The sequence below is a fragment of the Callorhinus ursinus genome, unplaced genomic scaffold (genome assembly GCF_003265705.2).
Source record: "Callorhinus ursinus isolate GAN/ISIS: 27379988/994484 unplaced genomic scaffold, GSC_fseal_2.0 scaffold36, whole genome shotgun sequence".
Classification (NCBI taxonomy): domain Eukaryota; kingdom Metazoa; phylum Chordata; class Mammalia; order Carnivora; family Otariidae; genus Callorhinus; species Callorhinus ursinus.
In genome coordinates this window covers 716,669-729,714 of record NW_027397098.1, presented here as the reverse complement: position 1 = coordinate 729,714, position 13,046 = coordinate 716,669, and the positions used below count along the sequence as shown (strand labels likewise).

Below are 13,046 nucleotides of genomic sequence, written 5' to 3'. Positions count from 1 at the left end.
CACGGACATGGGCCTTGGGTCCAGCACAAGAAAGTGTCATGTCTTATGTCAGTACATTTACTTCCCGTCCCAACGGCACCCTCCGGGAGGGGCGGACAGAAGGGTACTCCAGAAGACTGGGAAAAACCGGGAGCACCTTTGCTTAGAGCTACTACACACGTATGCGTCAAATTCCAAACAGACACTGAAACCATTTCAGGAGGTACCCCCTGCAAGGACTCCAGTGTGTAAGTCCCAGCAGAACAAAAGTAAAGAGGACAGGCACACTGTTCATTACAGTTCTGAGTCCTCGATTTCGGCTCATAAAATGTCCAAGGCATCGGTGACCTGACTTCTTTTAGAGGGAAGGTGGCCTGGTAAAAAGGCAAGAGAAATGCCTTCACCAGAGGAAGGGACTGTGGAGAATGTGAGTCAGCCTGGATTCAGACACTTGGGAGGTGGCAGTGGTCCTGATGGAAAATGAGCAAGGCGTGGATTAGTTACTGAAGTGGCTGGTTGGGGCTGGAGATAAAAGGAGAGGTTTTAATGGGAAAACTCAGGCAGCCAGAAATCACTTCCAGAAACTGTCCTCTTGGACGCCAACCCGGACGCGTATGAGCCCTACCTGTACAATCTGGCCTCAAAAGCGCACTCTCGAGGTGTGTAGTCAGTAGCACGCTCTCTGGTGAATGAACAGTATTCACTCTGAGTAAGTGATCACAAAGAAATTCCTCATGCCTGCTGAGTCCCTGGGTGCTGTCAGCTTACCTGTTCTCTCCCTAGAACGTGAAGTTGTGTGAGGCACAGCTCTTCGGTGACTACCAGCCTGCTCCGGGGGCCTCGCGCTCACCCCCGCCCCCGTCTCACCCGCCAGCTCCCCCTAAGCGTCTCTCACAGCATTTATCCGATTACTGTGAAGAGCAATAAAGAAAGTGCAACCAGGAGAAAGTGATGATCTCAATTTAGCCACAAACCAAGAATAATGCAGCCAGAATTACGGCCACCTCCCCAAAGTTACTTTGCCAATGCAATTAAATGCTGGTCTGGAGGTATCGCCTTTTGGACAGGATGAGAGATTATTTCACTCTCCTTGCTAAATCAGTCCAATTTAAGACCACAAATTATGCTAAATGTGATGTAGGGCTTTGTCTTGTGGACACAAACAATAATCCTACATTCAATTTACTAAACCTCTCCCAGCCTTTCGTGTGCATGTGAATTTTGTGTTTAAGACTCCATTCAAGCAACAGGGGGAAAATATTACACAGCTCATATTCTCTCTCAACTACGGAATTCCCCCTACCTGGCCATAATAAAAAACAGAAGAAATTACTATTCAGACCTGAATGGATGGGATAGCATTCACTCTTTCAACCAGTATTCAGAGAACGCTGGTGATGTGTACTGAGCCCCACTTTTAACACCTAGCATTTCAATACTTCTGGGATAAAGTAAGAAAGGCAAGCTATTTAAACAAAGTAAGTTACAAAAAAAGGAGTATCAGAGTCAGTAAATGGAAACAGGTCTAGTGTTTGGAAAACAAATTCTAATAAAACTGTCCATAAAAAAAAAAAAATAACCAGTTAGCCAGATGAGCTATGTAATAATGAAATTATACACAAACGTGACACGAACTAACTCAGCTGTTACGGACAAAAACGGGAGCAGTACGTCCCCAGGCAGAATACTCCGACAAAATTTTTCAAAGATCTCCACATGACGCATTTGCGTGAAGTATTTTAAAACGTTAAATGCACAGTCAGCCTCCAGATATTCCTTATTACGCCTTGGCAACATTCCTTTCCATCAATCTGTCCTGTTTGTGACTGTGACCCCAGTGGTATACATCCACACAGTCGACACACCACCAGCAGCTGAGCGCTCAAGGGAGACAGGGGGACAGCACAATGTGTGGACACAAGAGTCTGGGCTGCACCAGGACCCTTTCAAAGTCCGCTCCCACCTGGCTTTACCATTCTACGATTCTCAAAAGAGCTGGATGATGAAAATCAATGATATGGATTTAAAAATGCAACAAATGGAGCCCTCAATTAGGAAGCTCAGTCATGTAGAACTTTGCTTATGACAGAGAATTTAGTATCATTTTCTGTCAAAAACGACGGCTTTAATTTTGAAACTCCGGTTGCTACAGGTGAGAAAGGTCCCCGATCACTCTCAGGTGTCCCCTGGCTCCCAAATGCCTCATTCTGCTTTTGTCACAGGATCAGATGACCGCTGGGAACCCTCTCGGTCCAGAGCAGAGGTGACAGAGATGGGGTCCTGCCCCCCCAGGAGCTATGGCCAGAGACTGGTCTCACATTATCTTCTGGCAGTTACAACAATTCAGACTGACACGCCCCGCAGGACACTCTTTCCATTCAAGGCCTCCTAAATTGAGAGCCTGAACGTTATTCCAGTTTCGTGGGAGAAGCGTGTCACAGCCAGACTTAGCAGTCAGCCCTTGCAGTTTGGGGACAGCCTCACAACAAGCAGCCCAAGTCCCTGGGCGGGCTCATGAGTCTGGGCCAAAAGCGGACTTGGCTAATTTCCTACATTAACAACCCTTGGACAGCAGCGCCCTCCGGCAGGAAGCCTCAGCACACACTCGCTGAACACACTCGGTAGACCAGAGCGTTCTGACTGTAAGAAACAGCTGACCCAGTAACCAGCAACAGTCACCGGCCTCCCCCAACAGAAAAATCTCAATAAACGATTGTTATAGCAACTGGACCTTCACTTTAGGAGCATTTTGTTCTGAGATATAAAACTCACAATTCCACAACCAGTAACTTATTTTTAAAAAAACTGTTAGTTTACGCACACAATAATAAGCAGCAGGGTATGCTCTGGAGCTGGGCTGTCCAACGTGCAATCACCAGGGAAAATTGCATGGAGGTTCCTCAAAAAAATTAAAACTAGAACTACGATATAACCTAGCAATTCCACTTCGGGGAATGAAATGAAATCACTGTCTCCAAGAAATATCTGCACCCATGTTCACTGCAGCATTACTCACAACAGACGAGACACAGAAGCAGTTTTAAGTGTCTACCAACAGATGGATGGGCAAGGAAAATGTGGTTTATGTAGCTACAGTGGAATACTACTCGGCCATAAAAAGGAAACCCTATTTGCAACAACATGGATGGATCTTAGAGTCATGCTAAGTGAAATAAGTCAGACAGGAAAAGACAAAACTGTATAATTTTATTTATACGTGGAAGCTTAAAACATACAGACACACACATACACACAAAAACTCATGGGAAAAGAGATCAGATTTATGATTTATGATTACCAGAGGCAGAGAATGGGGGGTGAGGGAACTAGATGAAACAGTTAAGACAGAAAAAAAAGAAAAAGGAAGTAAACTTAAATCTAGATTAGTTGAAATTAAGTAAAATTAATAATTCAGTTTCTCGGTCACACAAGCCACATTTCAAGCGGTTAGTAGCTACCATATTGGACAGCACAGACAGAGAACATTCCCTTCACTGAAGAAAGTTCTAGATAGTGCTGCTCTAGGGCAGGGGGGTCACAAACTTTCGAGTACATCAGAATTACTGCAGGGCTTGTTAAAACACAGGTTGGGAGGGGAGTGGAACATACCTCAGAGTTTCCGATTCAGTAGGTTTGGGATGGGGCCCGAGCTTCCGCATTTCCAAGTTCCCAGGGGATGCTGATGCTGCTGGTCCACAGACCACTTTGATGCAGAAAACTTAATTTATTGGTGACATCAAAATCATTAATCCAGTATATATGTCCCTTACCCCCACACAATAATGCTGAAAAAGATTATCCAAATTAAGACTTCTCTGTCACCTCAGTAAGTTGAGACTTGGGGTTGATGAAAAGTGGCAAAAAAAAAAAAAAAAAAAAAGGAACTCTAAATGGCTGATCCACCCAACCTGCGGGCTGCAATCCAAACATTTGCAGTCAGCGTCTGCTTCCTCACGCAGCTGGCTCATCAGCACAGATGAACAAACAAACACTACAGGGCACACCATCCCCGGGCATGGCTGGGCCGGCCAGAGACACACAGACCCAGGCCCAAGAGGTAGGAATTCTTATCATTCAAGCCGACATTGTTAGTTTGAGCTCATACAGGCAGCTAACCAGCACATAAGCAGCCTCAACTCATAAGCACCAAATGCTAATGAAATCTCTAACGTGAAGAAAGAGATTTTTCAGATTCCAATTTCGAGATGGAACAGCCCTCCACGGGACCAGATGAAGCAGCATCAGGAGTGACTAAGCATATCTGTTAACATGACCTCATGGGCCTCCAATCTACAGCATCCACCTTCTCAGAAGACCCCTGCCTCAAATCTTGCCCTTAAAAATCCCCACTTGTAAGCTACCGGGGAGTTCGGGACTTTGGGGCATTAGCCCCCCATTCTCTTGGATGGCACCAGACGAACAAATAGCTTATCTTCCTGCACAGCAAAAGCTCACTGTCAGCTTTTACTGGTTGGCAGTACACTGGATGGACAAACTCTTGTTTGGTTCTGTTACACCCACACAGATCTTTACGGTGAAATCAGTGCAGAGTAGTATGAATGAGGTTCAAGGAGAAAAAGTCCTAATTCCCCAGTTCATCGAACTGAGTCACTTAGCAGCAACTTAATCATGACCAAGTGTGGTCCCATTGAAGAGGTGCCCCTTGCTAAGCTCCTGGCCATCGAAACACCGAGAAGTAAATGGAGAATGCTGGGTAGCCGCGACAGCACAGAAAGACCAGCTGGGGTGCAGTCGATCTAGGGGCTTCTCGAGCAAAACCATCATATGGCGCCTGAGGCAAAGAAACAAAATCACGAAGAGTGACAGGCTCTGGGAGCAGCGGGCACTGTGCAAAACATAAGGACTGGCGCTTGGCAGTGTGCAGCCTACAGAAAGGCCGGTGGGTCACACATTGGTCTTTGGAGCCATATGGTTAGCACTGACAGCGGGTCCTCTTCAGCTACAAAAGGGCAGTAAGAGACCACGCACCACGTTACCACCCACGGCTGCCAGGAAGCCAGAAGCTGCTCAGAACACACGTACGTTTTCCTCATAAGCACGGGCATGAAATCCGGGGTCGTGAACCCTACCCACCATCTCCACCAAACTTCTGAGTAGTCAGAACTACACTGTGCCTAACTGTTTTTGCAGAAGCTCCCAGACTGTTTTTTTGGTTTTTTTTAATCTGGAGATTCCTGCAAAGGGGAGGCCCTAGGCTATGGCACGAAGGCCAAGGGGATGCTGCCTGCATGCCTCTTTGAAAAACTGAATTCATGGTTCAGCCATTGCCCTCCATCATGGGAAACCAGGGAGGGACGGCAAACTGCCTCAAGTGTACAAAGAGGGAGACTCAGAGCGGGTGTCTAATAGGAACCACTGCCCATTAGGGCGAAGACTAGCACATGGCCCAGCAGTGGGCACGTTCCCTGCCCAGCAATGGGTAACATGCTACAATCTCGTGCCCTTTTGCAGTGCTACTGACCCAAGGGCCCCACAACACGTGAAGACACCACCCTATGGGATAAGGTAAAGCAAAAAAAAAAAAAAAAAAAAATCAGATAGCACTGCCTCCCCAAACCTGGCATATTTAGATTGAAAACAAGAGACTTGGTTGCCATAACAAAGGAAAATGTTCGGTCAGATTTCTGTATGCTTCTGCTGCTTTCTAAGATTTCTTGAACAGAAAAGGATAAGGGAAGGTAGAAGATCACTCAACGAGGCCAGTCATTAGATCCCTCAGACACAGTGCTACAACAAAGTTATTAGAAAAAGGAGGAAAACCACGAGAATACAGCCAAATAGTGGTGACAGCAAACATTTCTTTGCCTCAATATTGGATGAATACAATACTGGTTAACAACTGTCCCCCTAGGCCCTGAGTGAGGCACGGTGGGAAGAAGCCAAAACAACAGAAACTGTGGGAAATATGAATTTGTGGCATTCCTGGTCAGAGTAAAAGGACAGCCCCTTTAATACCCAATTATACTAGCTGGAGACATTAGTCTCTTCCTCCCACAGAGGTGATGTCTAGACTCATTATATAGATGCCAATTCTTTCAGCAGATTAGGAATCATAGCCTTGAATGCCGGTTCAGTGATTACCTATAAAGAACAATCTCTTTAGTCATGCATACAAATAATTACGCTCAGAATTTTATATGCAAAAAAGGTCATTTGTATTTATAGTGATTAATGACTTTTGTTTTCTGGCCCAAAACGCAAAGTGGGTAATGAACTAATTATATCTTAGCACAAGAATGTGAAGTTCAAAAGTATACTAATGATAACTAGGCTTTACAGATTTTATGGGATTTTCCCCCAAAGCAGCTATTAAAACAGTGAATTACAGTAGTTACGGGTTATTTAAAAACATAAAGTTTATGAAACAGTAAAGCAGATTCTCATTTAAAAGGATCTATATGTTCCTCAAGGTAAAAATTAAATACCAAAATATCTAAACATCTACCCAATAAAGGCCAACATCCCCGAAAATCATTATTAGCTTTATAAATGACAATAGTAATGCTACATTCAGTTAAACAGCAGTATTTACTGAGCACCCACACCTAGAGGTACATACTTGTTGTATCTCATTATGGGCCTCCTTAAGATTCTGCAGCTTAAGTAATTTTACTAACCAAAAATATCCTGACTTAACTCATTGAAAAGAAGCAAAGCAAAAAAAAAAAAAAAAAAAAAAGGCTCTACTCTTTCAGCAACAATGAGAATAATCAATTCGACAAAAATCAGGAAAAAAAGTTACAAGCAAGCATTAAGGCAGATTTTACAGTACAAAGTCAAACATGCAAAAATATATGTCCCCGGGCTATAAAAAACGTGTACGCAAGGCCAAACGGGCCAAATCTCCTAAAAAGCTGACAAGTATGGATTTCTGCCCCTCTGAGGATGCAGAATTTACTTGATTTCTGAATCTTTTATTAATAGCCCAGAGAGAACCGAGGAATGGTCCACACAATCTTGAACCCTGAATTCTTTCAGGAACATACCTTTGAAACCATACTCCATTGCTGAGGTGTTACATGGGCAGCCCGGCAGTATGTCAATAACCAGCCTTAACCAGGGAGCTGGGTCAGAGAAGCAGCATTAAGACGAAAAGCAGTGGCATTCGGTGGTCAGGGAGGAAGTGACATCTAGTGAAGGGCAAGAAAAAGGGCAGAGGCTTCTCTGGAAAAAATGCCTAAGAAGTTTCGAGACATAGTAAGAAGGAAGAGGAGAACATCAAAACCAAAACCAAAGCCCACTTCAATCATTGCAGAAAGCAAGCTCACATCCTAGAGCTATCCAGGCTCTTAAATATCATCAGAATGTATTATACACACATACACTCAATCCTTGATTATGAACATGAAGGAGACAGCAGACAAGTCAAATTCACACACACACACACACACACACACACACACACACACACACACACACCATGCTTTGCTAATAGTTCACATCTTCTTCTACAATTAAGAATGACCTCCGCAAGAGGCCACACTGGGTTACTTCTCTTCTTTCCTCATCTTGCATTTTAATGCTGAGGATGGAGGTAATTACCTGAGGAAGAAAAGGAGCAAGGGTAAATGCCCAGGGCCAGAAAAATCCCCAGGATCCACACGGGGCTTTGTGAATGCCCCCTCTATGTTAACAATTTTGCCTTTTAACCTTTGGAATTCTCCCTGCTTTTCTATCTGAACATGTCAAGAGCCACGGGCATGCCTCCTCCACCGAGCTCCTAGGTTTATGCGGGCGGGATATGTAAAGTGCACACATACATCCTTGGCAAGGCAGCTGGGCGATGGTGAGCACAGAAGCTTGGATGCCAAGAAAAGCCCCCCACCTTCCAGCTCTAGTTACTTGACCACTTCAGGACTGTTGCTTCTACCAGATATAGAGAAGGGAGTCAATAAATGCCCTTCCTTTCATGCTCAAGTCATCATATACCATAAGGTTGGCCCTTCAGTCTCATAAACTCTGGACGGCCTTACTTTTATTCTCCACATAGTGCAGGTGGTGGACAGGCAGGCTTTGTGGGAAAAGAGAACTCATCCCAACTTTGTGAAGGATGAGCAAGATTTGGAGAGGGGCAGGGGCTGCAGATAAGAATCAGGTGATCAGAGAAGAGTAAATATGGACAGGAGAAAAAAAGGCTAAAGGAACAGCAAAAAAAATGAGACAAGAGGGTTCAGACTGAAAACATCTGAAAAGGAGGTAGGTGAGTTTGTTAACTAGTAGTAGGTCAATCGCAGAGTGTTTTGTCCTATTAGGCCGACTGGCAAACAGAAGAAAAACTGAAATGGGAACAAGACAGTCTCCTAGGTTTTGTGGAAAATGAAATATGTATATACGGTGAAAATTAAAAAAGGGAAACCTCACTCAAACGGATTTGGGAGGCCAGCAGGGGGAGCCCTCACGCTCGACCACTGGTAGGCAACTGGGGACCCAAGAGCAAAAGATGGACCCCGCCCACAGGTACTTTACTATCCCTGCAGGAGGAAGAAAGGCTTACCTCCTCGCCCTGGCAAAAGCCCAGCCAATCAGAGACAGTCGCAACTTAGCCAATGAAAAGCCACCGTACTTCCAGCTCCCAGTTTACTCCAATGGGCTTTTTGTTTGTAACAGCCTCCCCAACTTCCCCCCCTCCTCCACGGAGGAGCTCCCCCGCTCCTTTGTTCTCCGGACGTGCCTGTGGTTTTGCCACAGCTTGCTCGTCCCGAGCTGCAATTCTCTGCTATTCCCAAATAAATCCATTTTTGCTGGTAAAACAATGGGCAGTTTTATACTGAAGGCTAACAATACATACGCATTCTGCTCACGGTTACACATTCTTGTTTAACGAAATGTAAATTTCAGCAGCCAAAGTAGGTGGAGCTTTCGAACATTTTTAAAAAGCTATTAAGGGTGAATTTTACATTGCATCGAGTCATCCTTTTAGAGTTTTGTACAAATTTCCCGCGAACATCTCTTAAGAAAGCACCAGTTTATCCAGACCGCAAATACACAGCTATCTTTCCCCAACTCCAGGGTTTCTAAATCTGAGTTCTATGCACCCCTGAAGAATTCATGGATGGTTTTTCTGGGATCCACAAAACCTAAGTGCCTTCTTCTAGGGATCACTGACACAGTTTCACCCCATTAAAAAAGGTCGATGGGTTATGAAATGTTAAGAACTTCTCCAAAAGAATGTATCAAGGAACTGCACCTCTTAAGAATATCCTCTCCTGCCCTCCTCCACAACACCCACGTACCTACACACACATACACATGCACACCACACGTGTTATTTAGGCGTAACAGTCAACAGACGAATTATATACACATTTTTGCTATTAAGTCAATTCTGTTTGAGAATTATATTGTACATAGTAAAACAAACACTTTTCAAGATCAGCTTCCCGAGAGGGGCTGGTTATGATTTGGAAAGGGACAGGTTAAAACTGCCCCCACGTTATTTTCTCCACAGCCTGCCAGCATTCTGAAATTCTCACAACTAAAGTCATTCCATTTAAAAATATAACATGGGGGCGCCTGGATGGCATAGTCAGTTAAGCCTCCGACTCTTCATTTCAGCTCAGGTCATGATCTCAGGGTCATGGGATGGAGCCCTGCATCAGGCTCCACACTGGGCGTGAGGTCTGCTTAAGATTCTCTCTCTCCCTCTCCCTCTGCCCCCCCAATAAAAATAGTAATAATAATAAGAAATAAATAAAAAATACTGTGGAAGAATTAATACACTACAGTTTAGCTAGCTTCCTCTTAGCACAGAGCAAGACTCCAAGAAGAGAGGTTCTAGAACAAGTACATTTTGGTTGGTAGTGCTGGATCAGTGGGCCAGAGTCTCTGAGCTAAGGACACAATACCATCAAGAGACAGCTTCTCCAACTTCACCCACTGGCCTTGGACTACTGCTGGTTCTGGACTGTGGGGCCAACAGATTGTTCCACATGATGATCTAGCAGGTTTACTTATTAAAACCAAAATACCAACAAACTCCCAACTGTGGGTAAACTGTTTTATGGTAACCTAACCACTGGTATCATCGGATAGATACTAGTTAATAGCTGCCACACTCAAACATACTATGTATATAGTTTTTCACATCCAATCTTTCAAATGGTGGCATAGTAACAAACTGATAAATGTGCACTAATTAAAAAAATAAGCTATTGATCAAAGCCTCTGTATTATAAATACATTTACACTCTTTTAAAATGCAAACAGCAAGTTGTTTTGACATTGTCACAAGATAAATTCATGACACAGAGACCATTTATTTTGCATATTTCCCCTCAGTTTAATTTCATACAAGCCATGCACGGGAACTTTTGCATAAGGCATGACAAATAATCTACGAAAGAAAAAGCAGACACTTTAGAACAGAAAGGTGTTGAACCCCGGTGAAGGTCATTCTCATGAGTTGGAACAGTTGATTTTTCTCATTCATCTCAACAATCTATGAGCTCTGTAGAAAGCGGTTTAATTTATTATGCTTTTTAAAAAACTGCTTAATTTTCTTCATTATAATTGGATCTGCATATTTTGAGAACGTCATGTTTTCATGTGCAACATGCTCCTTAATTCATTTATAGTAACATTTTTGGTAAATATCCTATCAATATATATACATCTACATAAAATTTTAAAACATTATATTGACTTCTATATATTTAGAACTATTGAAATCACTAATAAAGAAAATCCTAGCATTTCTTGTTTACTGTAATTTCGAATTCATACATAAGCTATAACTAATGGTAAATAGTCCGTTAAAAAAAAAAAAACACGTTTCACCATAAAACTTAGGTTTACTGCCTGACTAGCCATTTCCGATGCACTAAATGCCAAGATACGGTCACATTAAGGCCTCAAACTGCAGGCAAAACTCCTAAAACCTCAAAAAAAGGTTTTATATGACAGTTCAAAGTTCAAAGTATAAAACTGAACAGTTACATCCAGAGACCCACACTTATGAAAGGTTTACACAGAGCTGGCTGCGCAATATTCACAAAAAGCGAAACAATATCCTTCATATTTTTTACACAAAATGATGAATGCTTAATCTTCAAAATGCATGGGCCACAAAATGAAAAACACGACTGTCATATTCAAGGTGCTAGCAATATCTGTATGTGGGTTTGGCTGTAAAAATTGTTTTCTAAAATTAAGAAAAGCTTCACATTAAAAAATTATGCCCAGAAACTGTTTTTGCACCGACTCAGAGTGTAATTCATTTCATAAGGTTGAGCATCCTTCCCTTCACAGTGGTATTTAGTAGAAGAATCTATATAAGTCTGCACAAAATGCACATTTCCCTGAGATTTACATGGTTATTTTTTAATTAAAATCTGGTTACAGGGGCGCCTGGGTGGCTCAGTTGGTTAAACGACTGCCTTCGGCTCAGGTCATGATCCTGGAGTCCCTGAATGGAGTCCCGCATCGGGCTCCCTGCTCAGCGGGGAGTCTGCTTCTCCCTCTGGCCCTCCCCCCTCTCTCTCTCACTCTCTCTCTCAAATAAATAAATAAAATCTTAAAAAAAAAATCTGGTTACATGCATACATATTTTCAACTTTCTTCCACAGGAATAAAATCTTACATATCCCCAACACAAACTACTACAGAGGGCAATAAAATTCTTCCAGTGTAAAGAAGTAAACTTTCTAACTTGAGAAAGTAGCCATAATAAACTAAAAAATGATATGTGAGACAGAATGATAATTATAGGAGCAAAAGAGAAAATATATATCCTTATAGAGGATATAACTTAATTATGGCAAACTACACCACGTAAATAGCAACAGCAACATACCCTCTTGGACAGAGCAGAATAGCTTGCAAAAAATTTAATCTGATGACACAAATTTGGTTTTTTAATCTTTTAGCCAAGAGACCCACGGGGGGGGGGGGGAATAATACGTATCTCAACAGTGACCTCTAGTGGACAAGTCTTAAAATGACGGTCTCAAAATGAAATTCTCTAAGACTGAAAACAAGCAGGAAAACATTTACAAAGCTAACCCTCCCAAACCACCATAAAAACCAGGTATGAGCTTACGGGGCCAACTGAAAAGACTCAGCAAACACTGGCTCAAAAGGCAGAGTAATCACAAAGGCAAGCACTGGAGCAGGGGGGCAGACACACTGGAAAACAGTCTTTGAAATCACTGCTATGTTCCCTTCTTTCAAAACACTGAGAGCAAGCAAGCCCCTGGGTAGGTCATCTCCGTCTGCTCTGACTTAGCCCAACTCATCACCTGCCAGTGCATTAATCAACTTGTATTAACTGAGGGCCGAGGTGATGTTCAACATGCTCTTGGTACTTTTGGAGGCGCAGGATACTAAAGAGCTTCAGCCAGGGCTCCTGACCTCAAGGAAATTATAATGCAATTAATTGCATGAAGAAATCAGTAAATAATTGCGGATCTTAAATACACAAAACTAACTTGCAGTGGAAGAGTAACAGGCACGGAAGCTGTCACAGCTCCAAGAACGAAAGGAGGCTTTACGGAGACGTGACACTCAGACGAGCCCATCAGGGTTGCCGGGCAGAAGGAGCATCCACGGGTCATCCTGACTCCAGCTCTCCCCACCTGTGGATGCTGAGCTGCACCGAGGGGTGCCATCCCAGCACATCACTCCTCACTATGAGAGGGACCCCATGACGAGGAACACGATGTGGACATCAATGCCCAGGACACCGGGAAATGCTTCTTTAGAGCACTCCGTCTCCAGCATGTGTGACGTGAGTCCATGAGTAGGAAAGAGAAGTGTGTGGTGGCCACATCTACTCAGGTCCCTCTACCAGTTAATCCCGAAACTCCAGTTTCCACACAGATGGCTTCACCTCAGGCCAGCTGTGTCCTCTCAGGACCTCCCTGCCATCTGTTGCTTTCTGTAGACAATTCCTGGGAAGCCACTATGTGCTCGGTAATAGGTGTTAAAGAAAAGTAAGAAATAAATGGTCCCCACTTTCAAGAAAGCTTAGGATCTACCTGGAGAGAGCGAGTAAACATAAAGCAGTAGGAGGACAAGCACATGCTTCTGCACTGGCGTTAAGGGTCTAT

General features: G+C 43.4%; 1 protein-coding gene across 5 annotated transcripts in view; it reads right to left on the bottom strand.

The window, feature by feature from the left end:
* RSU1 (Ras suppressor protein 1) overlaps window positions 1-13,046 on the bottom strand; it is a 249,998-nt gene that overhangs the window by 197,673 nt on the left and 39,279 nt on the right. The gene's annotated exons all lie outside the window — the stretch shown is intronic.